The sequence below is a fragment of the Sus scrofa genome, chromosome 15, assembly GCF_000003025.6.
Source record: "Sus scrofa isolate TJ Tabasco breed Duroc chromosome 15, Sscrofa11.1, whole genome shotgun sequence".
Classification (NCBI taxonomy): Eukaryota; Metazoa; Chordata; class Mammalia; order Artiodactyla; family Suidae; genus Sus; species Sus scrofa.
Window position 1 is genome coordinate 120,058,751 of NC_010457.5, and position 18,313 is coordinate 120,077,063.

General features: G+C 55.1%; 1 protein-coding gene across 1 annotated transcript in view; it reads right to left on the reverse strand.

Moving 5' to 3' along the window:
* TNS1 (tensin 1) overlaps positions 1 to 18,313 on the reverse strand; it is a 195,665-nt gene that overhangs the window by 110,618 nt on the left and 66,734 nt on the right. The window contains 1 exon segment of the mRNA XM_021075207.1: positions 11,975 to 12,016. The gene's annotated coding sequence lies outside the window, so the exon portion shown is untranslated.

An 18,313-nucleotide genomic window follows, 5' to 3' on the forward strand; every position in this document is an offset into this window, starting at 1 on the left:
GAGGACAGGGTCCGGGAACAGAGCAGGAAGTGGGAAGGCACATCAGCCAGCCCCTCCCAGCCCCCTAGGTTGGCCCACCAGGAGTCTAAGGATGGCTCTGGAGCAGAAGTAAAGATGCCACATTCTGTCCCCACTCAGCCCAGCCCTAATCTTCACCCAGCCACCTCCCAGAGCCCCCACTCCTGGGCCATGGGCCACCAGGCAGGAGGCAAAGAAGCCCACCAGAACTTCCCAGGCATCCTGCCCCAGCCCAAGCTCCAGGAGCTGCCCGACAGCAGGGACCAGGGTCTCCCCTCAGTCCCCAACCACCACCCCACCCCATCCAAGGATCCTCTGCAGGAGTGCCAGCCCTCCCGGACCCTCTAACCCCTCATCTGTCCCTTCTGGACCAGGGCTCTGTTGTGCTCACGTGGAGACCACAGGCTGGGCAGGGAGGCCCAGCTGCCTCCTCCCAGAGCAGCTCTGGCCTACTGTAAGGAGGAGAAAGCCTGGAGGGCAGATCACAGGGACCTGCTGTGTGTAGAGTCTACACAGCAGAACTGAGTCTGAAGCCAGATCTCCCAGCTCCAAAGTCTTCATTCTTCATAGTCTAAATAACCAGCCTCCCTGATTGGGGTGGGGGGGGCACGGGGGTCAGAAAGGACAGAAAGGGTGTGGGATAGAGAAACTGGAGACAGAGTACCTTCCCCAGGCCCATCCCAAGCCCATCCCTCACCCTGCTCTGGGGAAAGTCTCCCAAGAGACCCTGTCTCTGGGCAGGGCCAAGTGAGAGTCAGGGGTCTCAAGCTTGTATGTATCTCCCAGTCACCCGGGGGGCTATAGAAAGACACACAGGTGGCAGGGCCATCCCTTGGGGGTCAAATCCAGTAGACTACGATGGGACCTGAGAATGTGCTTTTCTGATGGGTTTCCAGGTCTGGGAAGGACACTCTGAAAACCACTGGTCTAGGCTGACAGCACTGGCAGCAGACGGCCAGGCCATGTCCTGACTCTCTGCCACTAACTCTGTGACCTCAAGCAGGTCACTCTCTCCTTGCTGCTCCTCAGCAGGACTTCATGGTCCTATTTAGTGAGAAGCCAATGAGTGATGAGGCATAGAAAGCACCCAGAACGGGGCCTGACATTTAGGAAGCTCTGAATAAACGTGAGCTGTTATTTATCATCACCCGCACACGCCCAAGGCCAGGGCCTCTCTTAGTGGCCCTGGCCCCACCCTGCTCCACCTTGACCCTCCTGCCCCGCCCCTCCCAGGTCTGGCACCATGCAGACCAGGGAGTCAATATTAGAAACCACAGGCCTCAGCAGCGCAGGAGAAATTTCCCTCCCTGCCAGCAGTCATCTGAGCACCAGCCCCTCTGCCTCCGCCCCTTCCCCGTGCCAGCTGGAGGCCGGCCACAGGGCCAGCCTTCAGACGCCTGCCTTCAGCGTACTGATGGAACGGCTTTCTGAGGGCTAAAAATTTCCAAAAACCCCTTCTGACCTCAACAACCAGTGTTTTCTTGCGGTGTTTGCAAACACAGCCCAGCATGCGTGCTCTCCACCCCTCCACCCCAGTTCTCCTGGAATAGAATCCTGCCTTTCTGCTTCCCAGGCACTGCCTGTTCTGGGGCTACTGGGAATGGAAAAGGCAAGGGAACTGGAAAAAAGGAGGGTAGGGTCTCCCCCAGGCCACCCCTGTCCCAGGCCCTACAGGGAGGCTTGGGTGTGCTAGGGGGAGCTCCCAATCCTTCAAGACTATGGTCTCCCCAGATGGCAACCCCAGAGCGCCAATGGCTGGCAGAGACCCACTAGGCTTCACCGTTACCCTATCTTCAGCACATACACACACGTGCACATACATGCACACACGTGCGCGCACACGCGCGCACACACACACACACACACACACGCCCCATCTTTACATATCATTCTTCAACACCATCTCCCCCTTCCCCATCTCACAGATGGGAAAACTGAGATGCAGAGAGGTACAAGTTTGGCTCGCCCAGCTTCACAGGGAGGTTTCTGGCAGGACTCGGGTGGTCTTACAAAGCCCACGGTTCAGCTCACCTGCACTCCCCTCACCCCATTCCCCAGCCAGCCTGCAGGCAGGGTTAGCTGGGCCCCTGCCAGTGGGCTCTGCTCTTCCTTCCCCCTTAGGCTCAGCTGTAGGAGGATGCAGCAGATGGAGCCCAGACAAGGAGGGCACCTGCCGCCTAGCCCCTCCCACCGCCCAATCCCAAGACAAACCCTAGATCCTCTGGACCCTGGGCTTGCCAAAGCTGAGGGCAGCCCACTCACCGCCCCCTCCCCCACCCCAGGGTCTTACAGAACGCCCCCTGCCCCCAGGAAGGACAACTTGAATCCAGCTTGGGAGCAGATGGCAGGGTTTAGACATGGTGTCCCTTGACAGCCATGTCTTACTCCCCAAGGATGGCTCTGCTCTAGTGTCCCAAACCCGGGAAGCTGGAGCAAGAGAGGGACTAGTGAGGCTCTTAGGGCAGAAGATTTAAGGAGGCACTCATCTCAGGGTGCTGAAAAGGGCATCCACACAGCCCTAAGAGCAATACACCTCCTCCAGTTCTGCACCCCAGGGGCTTCACTTGCCTTCCCTCTTCCTGGCCCTCGCCTAGAGGTGCCTTTTCATAATATTACTGCAATAACAATAATTATTCAGCAGGTACTAATTAATGATGCCCTGGGCTTCATATTGGGCTCTTTGCGTTCATTTTCATCAGCCCTCATAACCGCTGCTTACCAGGTAAGCATTACCGCATTTTACAGGTGAGGACACTGTGACCTAGCCAAGTTCACACAGCCAGCTGGTAGAAGAGCTGGTACTTGAATGCTGCTCCTTTCTCCCTGGCGCTCTGTCTCCCCTCCCTGGCCCAGATCTTCCACTCAGTTCCTCCTGCTGTTAATCAACTGCCCTCCCGTTGGGAACAAGCTTTTTGTGGCTTAAAAACTAATTGTCTCAGGTCCTCAGGAGGAAGAGGCTTCTTCAATACACTTCCAGAGGAAGCGGGGGAAATGGGCTGCAGTAGGAGAGACTGGGATCAGACATCAGAGAGAACTTCCTGAATGCGAGTGGCCATGAACCACAGGGTGGATAAGGGAAGCTGCACATCCTTTCCTCTTTTTTTTTTTTTTTTTTTCCAAAAAAAGACCTGCGTGCCCTCTCCATGGCTTGCTTACCCACCCCAAGGGCGCAGGCGCGAGGAGGGGCAGTTGTGCAGAGGCTGGGGTGGCTGGGACGACTGCCTGGAGGTTCACGCGGTAGCCCAGGTTGGTGGCCTGCAGGGAGGGTGGGCTGGGAAAAAAATGTATCTGTGGGATGCTGTTTTAGAGGAAGGAAAAGACCGAGGGCCATAGCGGGTGGGGGGAGGGGACGGACAGGCGCAGAATGCGGACTCAGCCTCCGGAGGAACATTCCGTCCAGAAATTCCTCACACCCTCCCCCCCTCGTTCCACCCCTCCAGCTCTCCCCACTCTTGCCCCCTGGGGAGGCCTGGAATCCGGGCCGTTTTTCAAGCCAAAAAGACCCCATGACATCACATCTACCAACTGTGAGGTCGGTCAGGGGCAGCGCTGCCCATCTGGAGGGGAAGGGAGCGGGAGAAGGGCTGGTGGGGGCTGGGGTGTCCTCAAACCACCCCCACCCCACCCCACCCCCAGGACCCAGAGCACGTTATTCCGGGCTCACTCGTTTCCAAAATAGAACCCGAAGCAGAAGAAGAGCGGGATTGAAAGCTAAAGGGAAGCGCAGGAAAGCGCCATTTACCGGGCACTTAGAGGGGGCGTGGCCAGGAGGGCCATTACGACCCCACAGCCAGTCGGGGACCAGCAAGGCGGTAATAACAAAAACAGGCGCAGCGGCTGCAGGGCCTCGGAGGAGGACTCGGAATCCCTTTCAGCAAATCTGGAAACTTGAGTTTCCAGGGAGGCTGGCCCGTTCCATACAGAGCAGCTGGGGTCTGCACCTCAAAGCCTGTGTTCGCCCCTCGCCCTGGTTGTTTCCCACGCTCCTGAGGAGCGGGAGGATCCGCCAGGAGGGCATAGGGGTTGGAGGGAGGGCGCCAGCAGCCTGGGCCCAGTGAGTGTTGGGGGTGACGTTGCTCCAGGGGCCACATCCTCTCCCAGGCAGGCGAGGCCACCAAAGTAAAGGAACAGGCTGGATGTGATTAAATGGAATGTGATGCCTGATTTTTCCTGCACCCCAGGGAGGGGCCTGGGCAAGCCCACTCCAGTCCATAGTGCTTCCCCCCTGCTCGCTGCGCGCACATCACCCCGAGGGACCCAGCACCCAACTCTGGGCTGCTGAGGCTGGGCAACTGTGGACCCCCACACCCCCCCAGTCCTGCTCACTGGCACTCACCAAGCTGGCCCTGAGCCAGGCTGAGATCTTTCTTGCCCCTCCTGCCACACCTCCTGCAGAGGCTATTCTTCCCCTCAGCCAGGACACTGGGAGTCTGGGCTCCCCCAGGCCCTTCCTCTACGCTCCTCACCCCCCTCGCGCTGCCTTGCCCAAACCCTCCACCCCACGCTGAGCACCCGCGCCAGCCTCGCCTGGTCTACCCAAGCCCTCCTCCCCACAGCCCCCTCTCCACCGAGCCACACCCCACAGCTGGCAGCTCACTCCCACTCCTAAACCCTGCCTTGGGTCACTTCCCCACTCAAGGAGCCACAATGGCCCTTAGTGCTTAGCTCATCAAGTTCAAGTTCCCCAAGCAGGCTCTGGATTCCTCCCTTATCTGGCCCCTTTATCCTCAGGTGGATGCCACTGCCTTCCCCCTCCTCCATCTGAAGCCTCTGTTCCCATCACCTCACTGCCCACCCTGCCACGCTGATTCCTGCCTCCGTTCCTGCCCTCTGTTCCCCACCCCACCCCCGGCACCCCAGCCAGGGCCACCAAGGTAAGACGAGATTGTCTGGCCCCCTCATCCCCTCAGCAAGGGCCCTGGATTTGCTCCGGCCCCCATGGGGCTTGGTAATTGGTACCAAGGCCCTACCCATGCTCTATTTCATTCCTGCCACCTTCTGGAAGGCCCTCTCCCCTTCCTTCCTCTCTTCCATTTGCTCAATTCTTTTTTTTTTTTTTTTTTTTTTTTTTTTGTCTTTTGTCTTTTTTGTTGTTGTTGTTGTTATTGTTGCTATTTCTTGGGCCGCTCCCGCGGCATATGGAGGTTCCCAGGCTAGGGGTCTAATCAGAGCTGTAGCCACAGGCCTACGCCAGAGCCACAGCAACGCGGGATCCGAGCTGCGTCTGCAACCTACACCACAGCTCACAGCAACGCCGGATCGTTAACCCACTGAGCAAGGGCAGGGACCGAACCTGCAACCTCATGGTTCCTAGTCGGATTCGTTAACCACTGCGCCACGACGGGAACTCCCATTTGCTCAATTCTTAAACTGCACTCGGAACAGAAGGCAGACTCCCTCAACCAAGGCAGCACAGACACCGCTGCCCTCCCTGCACCCCAAGGCTGCCTCTGCTCAGAACCCCCACCTCCACCCCTGAGTCAGGCACTAATTCATTTCCACAGTAGAGGTCTCTCTCTTCCGCACTGAACAGAGTCCCCCAAGGGCAGGGCCCTTCACCTAACTGAGGCCTCTCCTGGCGGGGGGTCAAAGGGGGAGGCAGGCAGCAGCACATTCATGGAGGCCTTGACCTCTGGGGACCATGGCTCTTCACTGCCCAGCTTAAGGCGGGACCTCACAGGGCCCCGGACCTCCTCCCAAGGACCCCCGCCCCAGGGAGGGACTCTCCCATCTGCACCCTAATAGGTGTCTGTGAATAGGACGGGATCCAGTGACAGAGAGCCCGGTGGGCCATTTTAGGTGCTCGAAAGCTCTTCTTGACACCCCAGGCTCCTCCTCTTTATGAGACTCTCCACCCACTTTGAAGAGCAATGGAAAGAAAGGCAGCTTGTCCTTCAGGACTTCTCTCTCCCATTCTGCGCCCGCTGCTGTTCTCCCTCTCCGGACTAAGAGCCCAGGTGGTGCCCAGATTGGAGCCCCAACCTCCCTCATCACTCTGGGAACCCTCTTTGGAATGAATGCAGTGCTCAGAGGTTTGCCCCCTCCTTTGAAAATCAAGGCTCTCTGGGGCTCGTCTCTCCTGGCATCACTCCATTTTCCAGATTCTCCCAAAGATGGCCAGCTCAGGGCCCTCAGATGCCCCACAAATGCATCGGGGCCAGTTCAAATGAACTGAAGCAACTGCTGCCACACTCCCTGGTGGAGAGCAAGATGGCACTGCCAGCCGAGGGTCTCCATGCCCTTCTCTGCTGCCTTCCCTTCTCCCAACGAGGCAGCGTGGTGACTTCTCTCCCCAGATCTGACACAGAGACACCTTGAGAAAATGGTTTGAAAATCTCAGGACCACCACCTCACAACCACTGGGTTGGCTACTACTAAAAAAAAAAAAAAAAAAAAAAAAAAAATCTGAGAGTTCCCACCATGGCTCAGTGGTTAACGAACCCAACAAGGAACCAGAAGGTGGCAGGTTCAATCCCTGGCTTTGCTCAGTGGGTTAAGGATCCGGCGTTGCCGTGAGCTGGTGGTGTAGGTCACAGACTCGGCTTGGATCCCGCGTTGCTGTGGCTGTGGTATAGCCCAGTGGCTACAGCTCCGATTGGACCCCTAGCCTGGAAACTTCATATGCCTGGGTTGCTAGAAAAGAAAAAAAAAAAAAAAAACTGAACCGTTGTGCAATACTGGTGGTGGGGATATAAAATGATACAGCCACTGTGGGAAACAGTGTGGTAGTTCCTCAAAAGAAAATCAGAATCAGAATTACCGTAAAATCCAGCAATTCCACTTTGGGGTATATACCCAAAAGAACTGAAAGCAGGGACTCGAAGAGATATTTACACACCCATGTTCATAGCAGCATCATTTACAATAATTAAAATGTGGGACTAATCCAAGTGTCCATCGACTGATAAAGGCATAAGTAAAATGTGGTTTATATACACATTGGAATATTATTCAGCCTTTAAAAAGGAAGAACATTCTGACCCAGTCTACAGCACGCATGAACCTTGAGGGTATTATAACTGAAATCAGCCAGTCACAAAAGGGCAAATATTGGGTAAGTCCCCTTCTGTGAGGTACTTAAGTAGTCAGATTCAGAAACAGAAAGTAGAAGGATGGTGGGCGGGGACTGAGGAGTTATTATTTTGGGGTACAGAGTTTTGGGGGTTTTTTGGGGTTTTGTTTGTTTGTTTTTTAGGGCCACACCCAGGCAGCATATGGAGGTTCCCAGGCTAGGGATCCAATCAGAGCTATAGCTGCCAGCCTACGCCACAGCCATAGCAGATCCGAGCCACGTCTGTGACCTACACCACAACTCACAGCAACACCGGATCCTTAACCCACTGAGTGAGGCCAGGGATGGAACCCGAAACCTCACAGTTCCTAGTCGGATTCATTTCCACTACACCAAGAAGGGAACTCCCGGAGTTTTTTGTTTTACAGGATGAAAAGGGTTCTGGAGATGGATGTTTGTGTAATGAAATGGATGTATTTAATATACTGATTCTACACGCAAAAATGGGGATTTTTATGTTATGGAGATTTTACAACAATTAAAAAAAAAAGAGTAAAAAAAAAAATCTTAGGGTCTCAATTTCCTCACTTGAGAAAGAGCAGGATTTGATTGGGTGGCTTTCCTAATCCTCTCACTCCCGTGGCTCTGTGTCTTCTGCATCCTCACCTGCCTTGCAGAAGCCCTGGCGCTTGGCAACAAGAAGCCTGCAGCCCCAGCTTGAGAGCAGTGCCTGGCTCAGGAACTGTTTGTGGTAGGAGACAGAGGGATCGCTAGGCCTGCCCCTAAATCCCAGGCCCGCTGCAAATGAGAAGCTAGCTCGTGGCCAGCACTGTTTAGAAGAAGAAATCCAGGAAAAGTCCACCTTCGGGTATTTATATCAGCAGCGAGCACCAAGGGTATTGGGGGGAAAGCAGACCCAGGAATCCACAACCCGACTCCTGACCCAGCCCTCCCGCCACCGCTGCGGGAGCGTGAACCAGTCACCTGGCCTTTCTGAGCCCGGGTTTGCTCCTTCCCCCAGGATGAGTCTGTCCAGACATACTCACAAGTCACTGCGGGCTCAGGGTAGCCCAGGGTCAGGGGAAAGGCTCTGAAAACAGCAGCTGCAGTGCAAGGCAGTCGCGTTTGTCATCATCACGGTTATGAGTGTGGCTCCTGGTGCCAGGCTACGAATCAAAATCCCAGAGCCCCCTTCAAACAGCTCCGAGCCCTTAGGCTTCATCTGTGCTCCTCATCTGAGACGTGGGGATAACCGCGGCGCCCCCCCCACCCCCACTCCATGTGTTGCTGTGAAGAATAAGTGAGTTTATTATTGTAAAGCTTTCATAACAAAGGTCTGCAAAGTGGAAGTTCCATTCAAGAGTCTGCTTTCACCATTGCTCTCATTGCTGTTATAGGTGAAACCAACCTGGCATCCCCATCCCCCCACCCGCCTCCCTGCCTCAGACTCTCCACCCCGACCTGCCCTGCAATTCCAAGGGGTTTGTTTCCCAGGACCCTTCAAGCGCCCACCATGGGGCTGACCGCAGGAGAAGCAGCCGGTCTCCGGGATGCCAGCCCCCCAATCCCCGGCCCAGGTCTCCTGAGTGCCAGGCTGCACCTGCAGAAAGCTCACGTCCGGCCATCCCACTGGCCGCTCCACTTGGCCGGCACCCTCGGGAAATTCCTTTCAACTCTCTATTTTTCAGAAGCTGAGAAAAGCTGCTTCAGCGCTTTCCAAGGATCAGGAGTGTCCAAACACTCTCCCCTCTCCATCCTGCCCCCGCCAGCGGACCACACGGGAGGGAGGTGACCCTAGGACCCTTCTACCCAAGGCCTTGGGCAACATCTGTTGAGTAAGACAAAAACATGGGTTGAAGATTAAGCCACTCTGCCCTGGCTGGCCTGGCATTGGCTAGAAAATGTGTTTGGCCGGCAGGGCCCAGAGGCTGGCAGGACTCCTGCGCTCAGGGATGAGCAGTCCCAATCCCAGGGGGGTAGGATCGAAGCAAGATGGGTGAGGAGGCCAGACGGGGAGCTGGGGGCATGAAGGAAACGCGACAAACGTACAGACACACGACAAACTTACAGACACACCGTGTGAGGCAAGAGGGAGGGGGTGGGGAGGCCGGAGACCAGGCCCCCGCAGAGGCTGAGGGGCAGGCAGCAGGCAGCAAAGGGAAAAGGAAGGAAAAATACAACCCGCCCTTTCCTCCCTCTTGTGAACCTGCTCAAAGCCTGCCTGCCTGCCTGCCTGCCCTGAGGAAACAGTGCTGAGGGCTCTCTGGGGGAAGCCAAACTTTCTCCTGGCTTCCCCTGGGCCACTTTCCTTCCCTGGAGACAGCAGCAGTTTCCAGCTGGAGGCTGGCCCCCCTAACAGACCCCCACCACCCACCAGCAGGGAGGGAATAAATGGAGAGTAGTCCTGTTGATTGAGCACCTGATCGGCACCAGGCATTTGGCCCGATGCCTTTCTTCCAGCCACTTGATCAACATGCATTGAGCACCTACTGTGTGCCACACAGTAGGGATACAGCCATGAACACAAAGGATGAAAATCCTTTGTCATCAGAGTTTACATGCTGGTGTGTGGGGAGGGGGCATTTAAGCAAGATAATTAAGATGGTGACACGTGCTGAGGGACAAAGAAAGCAGGGAAGGGAGAGAGAGTTGGCAGGGAAAGGGAAATCAGACACTTGAGAAAAGGGTGGGGGAGAGCTTTGCAGGTATCTGTGGGGAAAGTGCAAGTGCAAAGGCCCTGAGGCAGCATCTGCCCAGTATGTGCAAGGGCTGGCAAGAAGGCCAACAGCTGCAGCAGAATCAGGGCAAGAGGGACCATTTAGGAGATGAAGTCAGAGAAGAAATGTGTCTGTCGTGCAGGATTGTATAAACCAGTGGAAGAAGCCGGGCCTTTACTCCAAGTGAGGTGGGCAGTCATTGGCGGGTTTTGAATCCAGATTAATTAAATGGGATCATTTGCTCCTTTTATTCTCGTCACAGTCTTATAAAGTGGTAACTATTACCAACTCCCAATCTGCAGAAGGGAAACTGAGGTCCAGAGAGGTTAAGCAGTTATGTCCATGGTCACAGACGCAGGGGTTGGAGCCGGGATCCAGAGGGAGGTAGCGTAACTCCTTCGCCCTTGACCGCTGCTGGGACAGACAGCAAGTTCTGACTCAGGTGGGCAAACCTCTGGCATCACAACTAGTCCACCACCTCCACGAAGGTCAGAGCCCCCCTGCCCGGATAGAGCACGTCGCAGAGATGGGAAGACTACAAGCTGGCTCAGGCAAGGCTCCCTTCTGGTTTCTATGCAATCCCTCCAGCTGGAATGCCAACCTATTCCCTTTCCTCCCAACCCCTGACCCCTCCTCACATAAACAAAGCTCATGAGACTCCCAGAGGCCGGGCATCTGGCTTCTGCCTGGAGAGTCTTAAATCCCGGAGCCCCCAGCCATCCTAGACCAGCCAAGAACATTCTGTTCTCAGTAGCAAAGTGGCAGCTGGGTTGAAATTATGAGACGTAGAGCTCCCCTCCCCTCCCCCACCCACCCTCCACCATGTCCCTCTGCAAACCCAGAGATTTCTCCCTAGGGGTTGCAAACCAGGCCCGCACTCTGGCCTCACCCCTGCAGCCCCCCACCCCACCCCTGCTGTTGTCAGATGGGCTCTGCGTGCAAATAATACCCCACATCTGGAGCAGCACAGCGGGACAGAGCTGAGGCCCAGAAGGGTTCGAGCCACAGCAAGAAAGGGAAACAGCTAGACAGGGTCTGGGCTGGGAGGGTCCACAAGGCATCTAAGAGTCACAAGCACTCTTATATACTTTGTCTTTTCTTTCTTTCGTGCGTGTGTGTTTTATTTTCATTCCCTCAATGACCCTGAATGGAGGGGATGCTTATCAGCACTGAGAAGGCATTTGGAGCATCTGGTGCAACCCTCTCTATGACAGAAAGGGAAGCTGCGGTCCAGAAAGAGGGTGGGACAGGCCCAATGTCACAGGGTAAATGGGTGACAGAGGAGAAAAGACCAGGAGCCATGAGTGAGATTCCGGGATCCAGGCTGAGCAAGTCACGCTCAGGTAGGCAGACACCTGCAACTGCCTGGGGCCCTTGACACCGTTGTCGCCTCACCCCAGACTCCAACCCACATCAGTGACCCCACAGGCACCGCCACACCAGCTAATCAGATCGTGCCCACTGGGGCCCTCCGTGATGCACCCACCAGGCGCATGCGCACACAGGCTGCGCACCTGCACGCAGAGAGGTCCCTCCTCCTCCAGCCTCCAGGGCCCCGCCTGCCTCCAGTGCTAAGCTGGGGAGCAGGAGGGACTTCTGAAGGGTAAGAAGGCAGCAGCGTGAGGGCAGGGAGGGGAACATTCCAGATCAGCCCAGCTGGGATCAGTCTGGAGCAGGTCCCTCTCCACAGCCCATAACTCAGAGTCCTGCCCCATCCAGCTTTTCTGGAAGCCTGAATGGAAGCAAGAGGGACGAGTGGGGGCGTGCGGAGAGAGCAGAAAAGCAGAGTCAGCCAAGAGCCTGAGGGCGGAACGGGTCACCTGAACATGAGCCCAGGTTCATGGACTCTGTGGGTCATGCCACCCATCCCCCACCCTGCCTCCAGCCTGACCACGGACCAGGCGGGTGGAAGGAGATGCCATCTCCAGGTCTGGTGAGCCCGGGACCACAGGCACCTGGCCAGGCCTAGAGACAGGCAAAATGCCCTTTTATGGGGTTTTTCAAGGACTTAGTTCTTGAGATTGAAATAGGAGGCCCCGCATCTCATCAGAAGGGACGCCATGACTCATTTCCTCCTCGTCTGGCTTCAGCCTCGGGACACGGCCCCATCCTTCTCCTTACCTAATGGCCCAGGACCCATGGGGGCTACCAGCACCAGGCCTGGGTCTAAAGTAAGCTGCAACTGGGAACTGAGGGAAGGGGGAGGCGGGGCTGGACTGTCACTCACCACCAGTTCACGGTTGGATGGAGGAATGCAGGGGGCAGCCACCTGTGGGGGGAACAGAGAAAGGCCAAGATTAGTACCTTTCATCCCCAGAGAAAACCGGAGCCTTCTGACATGGCTCCACTCGCCCCCACGCCATGCTAGACACCCCTTCCTTCAGCTCACACTGACACTCTCCGGTGGGAGATTTCGTTGGAAGACTGCAGCGACACAGAAAACTACTTAGACCATAATGCCCAGGGAGTGGGGGGAGCAGCAGAAAGCAAAAATGAAATGATGTCACAGTTTTTAAATTCTGTAAAACACGCAGAAAGACTGGAAGTCAAAGCACCAGGGAAGAAAGACTTTTCCCCCTCTCCGCTCTAGGTTCTAAATTTTCTCTAATATGGTAAAATTTGTCTTTTTTGGGGGAGGAGGGCTTTTTTTTTTTTTTTTTAGGGCAGCACCTGCGGCACATAGAAGTTCCCAGGCTAGGAGTCGAATGAGAGCTGTAGCCACTGTCCTACGCCACAGTCATAGCAGCTCGGGGATCCAAGCCACGTCTGCGACCTGCACCACAAGCTCACAGAAACACCGGATCCTTAACCCACTGATGGAGGCCACATCCTTATGGATACTAGTCAGGCTCATTACCGCTGCACCACAATGGGAACTCCTGTTTTAATTTTTTTTTTAAACCAGGTTTAAGACCTCTAGGAAATGAAAAGTCACCGCCTCCATTCCCCAGAATGCCAAGGTGTCTCACCCAAAGGTCAGAGCTGCAGACAGCTGGCAAAGTTTCCCAGGGCATGCGGGAAACGGGCTGGTGAAGGGCCCACGCCAGCTCTTTAACAGGAAGCCGGCCACTTGGCTAACAGAAGTACAAGGCCCTAAAGGGCACAAGCCCCCTCCATGGGTGAGCTCTTATTTTAGTCATCAGCTTCATCTCCTTCTCCAATGCAGGGAGGAGGGTGGCTACGGCCCTGGGGCCTCAAGACAGAGGGAAAGGGCAGGGAGGGGGCCGGATTGCTCGCTACCCTGAGATAACACTCCCTCCCCAGGGGCCGGGCAGCCAAACCACTACCCTGACAATTAGCAGGGGCCTTTATCAGAGACTCAATGTGTTCCTTCTTTCTAGCTGTGACACGTTTTTCTTGGAGCTCATAACTCAACCTTGGCTCAAATTCCTGACCCGGACACCAGGCAAGGGGCCCAACAGGGCGGGGCGGGAGCTCTCCCCCACCTCAGGCATCGGGGTGTCTGGACATAAGCCGTGGATCACCAAAGAGGGGGAGGCTGCCTCCTCAAACAGTGGGCAACCCAGCGCCCTACCCTAGCACCACCCTAGTGGAGCAGTGACAGTGAGCCTCCAGCCCTGGCTGGAACTGGCTGTTCACAGAGGCCTCACCCTCAGCTGGGCCCTCCTTTCACCTGACCCTGTTGTGTTGTCTGACCAGCCCAAGGATGGCCTGGAGTGACATACCGGCCTAGAAGGGACCACAGCTGCGGGATAGTGTGCCCCGGGCTCTGGGAGGGGTGCAGAGGCTGGGAGTTAGAGTCCCTGGTTTTTTGGGGGGCCGCACTCATGGCATAGGGAGGTTCCCAGGCTAGGGGTCAAACCTGAGCTGTAGTCGCCAGCCTACAACCACAGCTCACGGCCACGCAGAATCCTTAGCCCACTGAGCGAGGCCAGGAATCGAACCCATAACCTTATGGTTGCTAGTTGGATTTGCTTCCACTGTGCCACAACGGGAGCTCCCCATCCCTGGTTCTTGACCCAGTCACACAGCAGACTCGCTGCCCAACTCATTCTCCAGCAAAGAGGCCTGAGTGTCAGCATCCATCACCCCATCCTCACCATTACTTGAAACCAAACAAAAGGAACAATATCGAATGCATGTAACACACTGAATGTGGACTGTCTGGCCAGCATAATTATCGATGCCTTACTCATGTCAACTCATGTAATCCTTTCAACAACCCAACCAGGTAGGTACTGCTTTACCTCTGAAGTGCCCACGGCACAGAGAAGTTGAACCACTTGCCCAAGGTCACACAGCTGATCTCTGGCCAGGGGTGGGACAGAGGAGGCTGGAACAGGCCAGGAGGGCAGGAAGGCCCAGAGGTGGCTACAGCCTGCAGGCACCCTGCTGACCAGACAAGGTCTCAGCCACGGGACCCTGCTGTCCCCCAGGCACCCTCAGGGCAGGAGTTCTGCATCTAGCAGTGGCTTCCTCCCACCTCTACCCCCAAATCCTACTCTGGGCTTGTAGATTTCAACCTCATGGGGCCAGGCCTGCAGTGTCTCCTGTCCCCACCCCCCTTACCACCCAGGGGCCCTCAGCCTGGGGTGGGAGTGGTCAACCCACAGACCAAACAGCACCCTGCTCTGCTCCTTTCCTAGGAACTAGAACTGGGATGGGGCTGGGAACCTAAATGTGGGACCAGAGCAGGGGATGCTGACCGCTACTGCCTGGCCTCCCAGCCACGGGTAATGCCACCCACCGCCACCATCTCCCCCTACAATACACCAGGGTGGCTTTCTAGTCTCCGTTTGGTTCTGGGGTTTGGGGAAGTGAGAGGGGGGTTATGGACACATGTGGGGACAAGGGCAGAATAGACAGGTGTCCTCTGAAACAAGAGGGAGAGCGTCGCCCCCAGCACCTCCCTAAGGCAGTGGGAAAAATGGGGCCCCAGCTGTTTTGACCCCAAGTCCCTCTCCTGTCCCCCCTGAGGCAGAAACACCCCTAAGGACTTAGATCTGGGGGGCAGCTGTGGACCCCCAGTCCGAGGGCTTGATGCCCAGGTACCCCTCGCGGCCTGCTGCCCCCCAGTGGCCTCCTCCACCCACTGCCCACAGCTGTGCATTCCAGGCCAGCCAGCCGCCAGCCCACTTTGTCGTGGGCTTCAGTGTTTCTTGTCTCTCTCTCGCTCTCTCTCTCTCTTTTAAGCAGAGAAATGTTTCCTTAAAAGGCTCTCTCCTTCCCTCCGGCACCCTGGCCCCTGGCCACCCTCTCAGGAGCTGGAATGTGCCAGGGAGAGCCAGGGCCCTCTGCCACTCTGGCCCATGCCCTTTGTGGCCCCATGCTCCTGTCAGTAGTGACCACTCCTACTGCCCCCCTGGGGACCCCAGCTAGGAACCCTACCTCCACATAAGGAGCACTCTAGGGGGTCTGCAGGGGATCTCCGTGTCTCAGTGCCAACCCTGCCAACCATTTCCCCCCCTCCCCAAGGGCTGGCAGTGCAGGATTCCAGGGCTCAGGCCCAGGAAGTCAGCCTCAGGTATGCCTCCTCCCCGGGTCTCCCTCCACGACTCATCAGCACACGGAGGGGCTGGTGGGCCTGGAGCTCAGCCTTTCCACTCTGAAAGATATAACAGCTCTCACAGTAACAGCAGCAGCAAAAACTTCCATCGTACTTGCTACATGCCAGCCACTGGGCTTGGTCCTTGGCGTAAGTTAAGTCCCTTCATTCCCACAACAACCCCGAGCATCTCATTTTGTGGATGAGGAGACCGAGGCACAGAGTAATCAACTGCCCAGCAGAGGAGGCAGGATGCAAACCCAGCAGTCTAGCTCCAGACAGGGACGCGCTCCTGCCCTCTCTGCTGTGCTGACTCTAATTTCTACACATGAATTTCCACGGGGCCAGATAAGACGACAGCAGTAGCAGAAAGCTCATGGGATGTGCCTATATGTCTGTTACAGCCCTAAGCCCTCTCTTTGGACTCATTTGATCTTAATTAAAAAAAAACTATGCATTACGCTGTTATTATCCCCATTTCACAGATGAAGAAACTAAGGCACAGAAGGGGTAACGACTTGCCCAAGGCCACTGCAGCAGAACGGTGTGGCTCTGGGCCCATGAGATAGAGAACCGGGATGTAGCTGGGATGTGAGTGTCCCCAGATCAGACTGGGGCCACTGCCTGGCATGCATCAGCCCCCACCCACCAGTATGTTCTGAACTTCAAAGGTCTCTGAGCACAATGCCAACAACAGGGCACAACCTTGGACTCTCCCCAGGAGAGCAGGGTCTAAAGCACAGACAGCAACCAGCCCAGGCTGGGAGCACCCTGCACGACCTGACCCCTGCCCTCCTCCCCACGGTCATTCTGTGCCCAGCCCCCTTGTCTAGGACCCAAAGCCACACACAAGGGGTGGGCTTCCTCTCTGTTCTTGCTCAGGCCTCGGCAAATGCAGTTCCCTCTGCCCAGGATATTCTTAGCCCAGCTGTCTGTCTAGATGGGATCTTCCCATCCCCCTGGTTTTGGCTTAAATGCCACCACACTAGAGAGAAGGCCTCCCTGACTCCCTTGAGTTACACACACACACACACACACACACACACACACGCAAACACACACACACACACGATAATTCTCTCTCCTGAACTCCTATCTCTTCCTTCACAGACCTAATTACAGTTGGTAATTATAAGATGCATTTCCTTGTATATAATCCATTTCCCCCTCTAGAAATCAAGCGCCACAAGGGCAGGAGCATGGCGTGTTCAGCACACTGGCCCTGCACACAGCAGGTGCACATGAAATGTTTGTGGGAAGATAAGACTCCAGGCCTGAGGAAAGGAAGCACTTGTCACCCCAGTGGTAAAAACCACTGCCACTTGTCAAGCACCTATTACAAGCAGGAGTCATCCTAACACATGCCTGTCTCTTGAGACCCTCCAATTCTGCCGAGTCAGTAATAGTGTTCCCATTTTACAGATGAAGAAATGGAGGCTCAAAGAGGTTATAACACTTACTGAGGTCAATCAGCTGGGAAAGGCAGAGCACCCGCCTCCCACTGCCTCATCACTTCACCACCTGACAAGTGGCCAGACCTGGTCCCCATCCTCATGTCTCAGGATTGGTTACGTGCAGTCACAGACGCCTAAACTTGCCAGCCCTCCAGAGCGGCTCTCACACCCACGCCCCCTGGACCCTGACGCTGGAGGACGGCCCTATACTCAGCCAAAAGCAGAATCACTTGAGTCCCTGAATCCAGCATATCATATGATCTTCAGCAGAAAAGGGTTTTTTCCCTATATCTTGCTAGACCCTCTTGTTATTATTATGGTAAAATGCATGTAACATAAAACTGACCATTTAACCATTCTGAAGTGTAACTCAGTGGCGTTAAATACATTACCAAGGCTGTATAATCATCTCCACCATCCATTTCCAGAATATTTTCATGATGCCAAACAGAAACCCCATGCTCTCTCCCCTGGGCCCTGGTAACCTCTAATCTACTTTCTGTCTCTATGAATTTGCCTATTTTGTTACCTTGCACAAGAAGAATCACAACATTTTTGCCTTTTTGTGCCTAGCTTATTTCTCTTAGTGTTATGGGCTGAACTACATCCCCCAAAATCCCCATGTTGAAGCCCTACCCCCAGGACCTCAAGAAATGACTGTGTTCAGAGACATGGCCTTTAAAAAGGTGATTAAGTCGAGGCCATTAAGGTGGGCCCTAAGCTAGTATGACTGGTCCTTACAAGAAGCAATCAGGACCCGCAGAGAGTCACTAGGTGTCTAAAGGGAGGGCCATGTGAGCACACAGCAAGAAGGTGGCCGTCTACAAGCCAAGGAGAGAGACCTCAGAGGAAACCCAACCTGCCAGCACCGTGATCTTGGACTTCCAGCCACCGGAAGTGTATGATTCTGTTGTTTAAATCGCCGAGTGTGTGCTATTTATTATGGCAGACCCAGCAAATTAACATTAACATCCTTAATATAATGTTTTCAGGACTCACCCCTGTTGTAGCATGTATCAGAGGTGCACTCCTTTTTAAGGCTGAGTACTATTCCACCATGTGAATATACCACGTTGTGTTATCCATTCATCCATCAAGAGACACCTGAGTTGTTTCCAGAGAAGTTCTTGCTGACATCCCTGCCCAAAAAACTCCAGGAACCCCCCTTTAATGACACCAGAAAGTACACAGGAGGGAAGGACACAGGGGTTTGCAGAACACCCACTGTGCACCACTGCGCTGGGTGCTTTATATGCATTATTTTATTTACTCTTCTGTTTTTGTTTTTGTTTTTGTTTTTCTTTCTAGGGCTGCACCTGTGGCATATGCAAGTTCTCAGGCTAGGAGTTAAATCAGAGCTACAGCCACCGGCCTGCACCACAGCCACAGCAACACCAGATCTGAGGTGCATCTGCGACCTACACCACAGCTCACGGTAACGCCAGATCCCTAACCCACTGAGCAAGGCCAGGGATTGGACTGCAACCTCATGGATACTAGTCAGGTTCTCAACCCCCTGAGCCACAATGGGAACTCCTTCTTTAACCTTCTTGACAAGTTTTTGAGGTAAATAGGCTCAGAGAGTTTAACCGACTTGCCCAAAGTC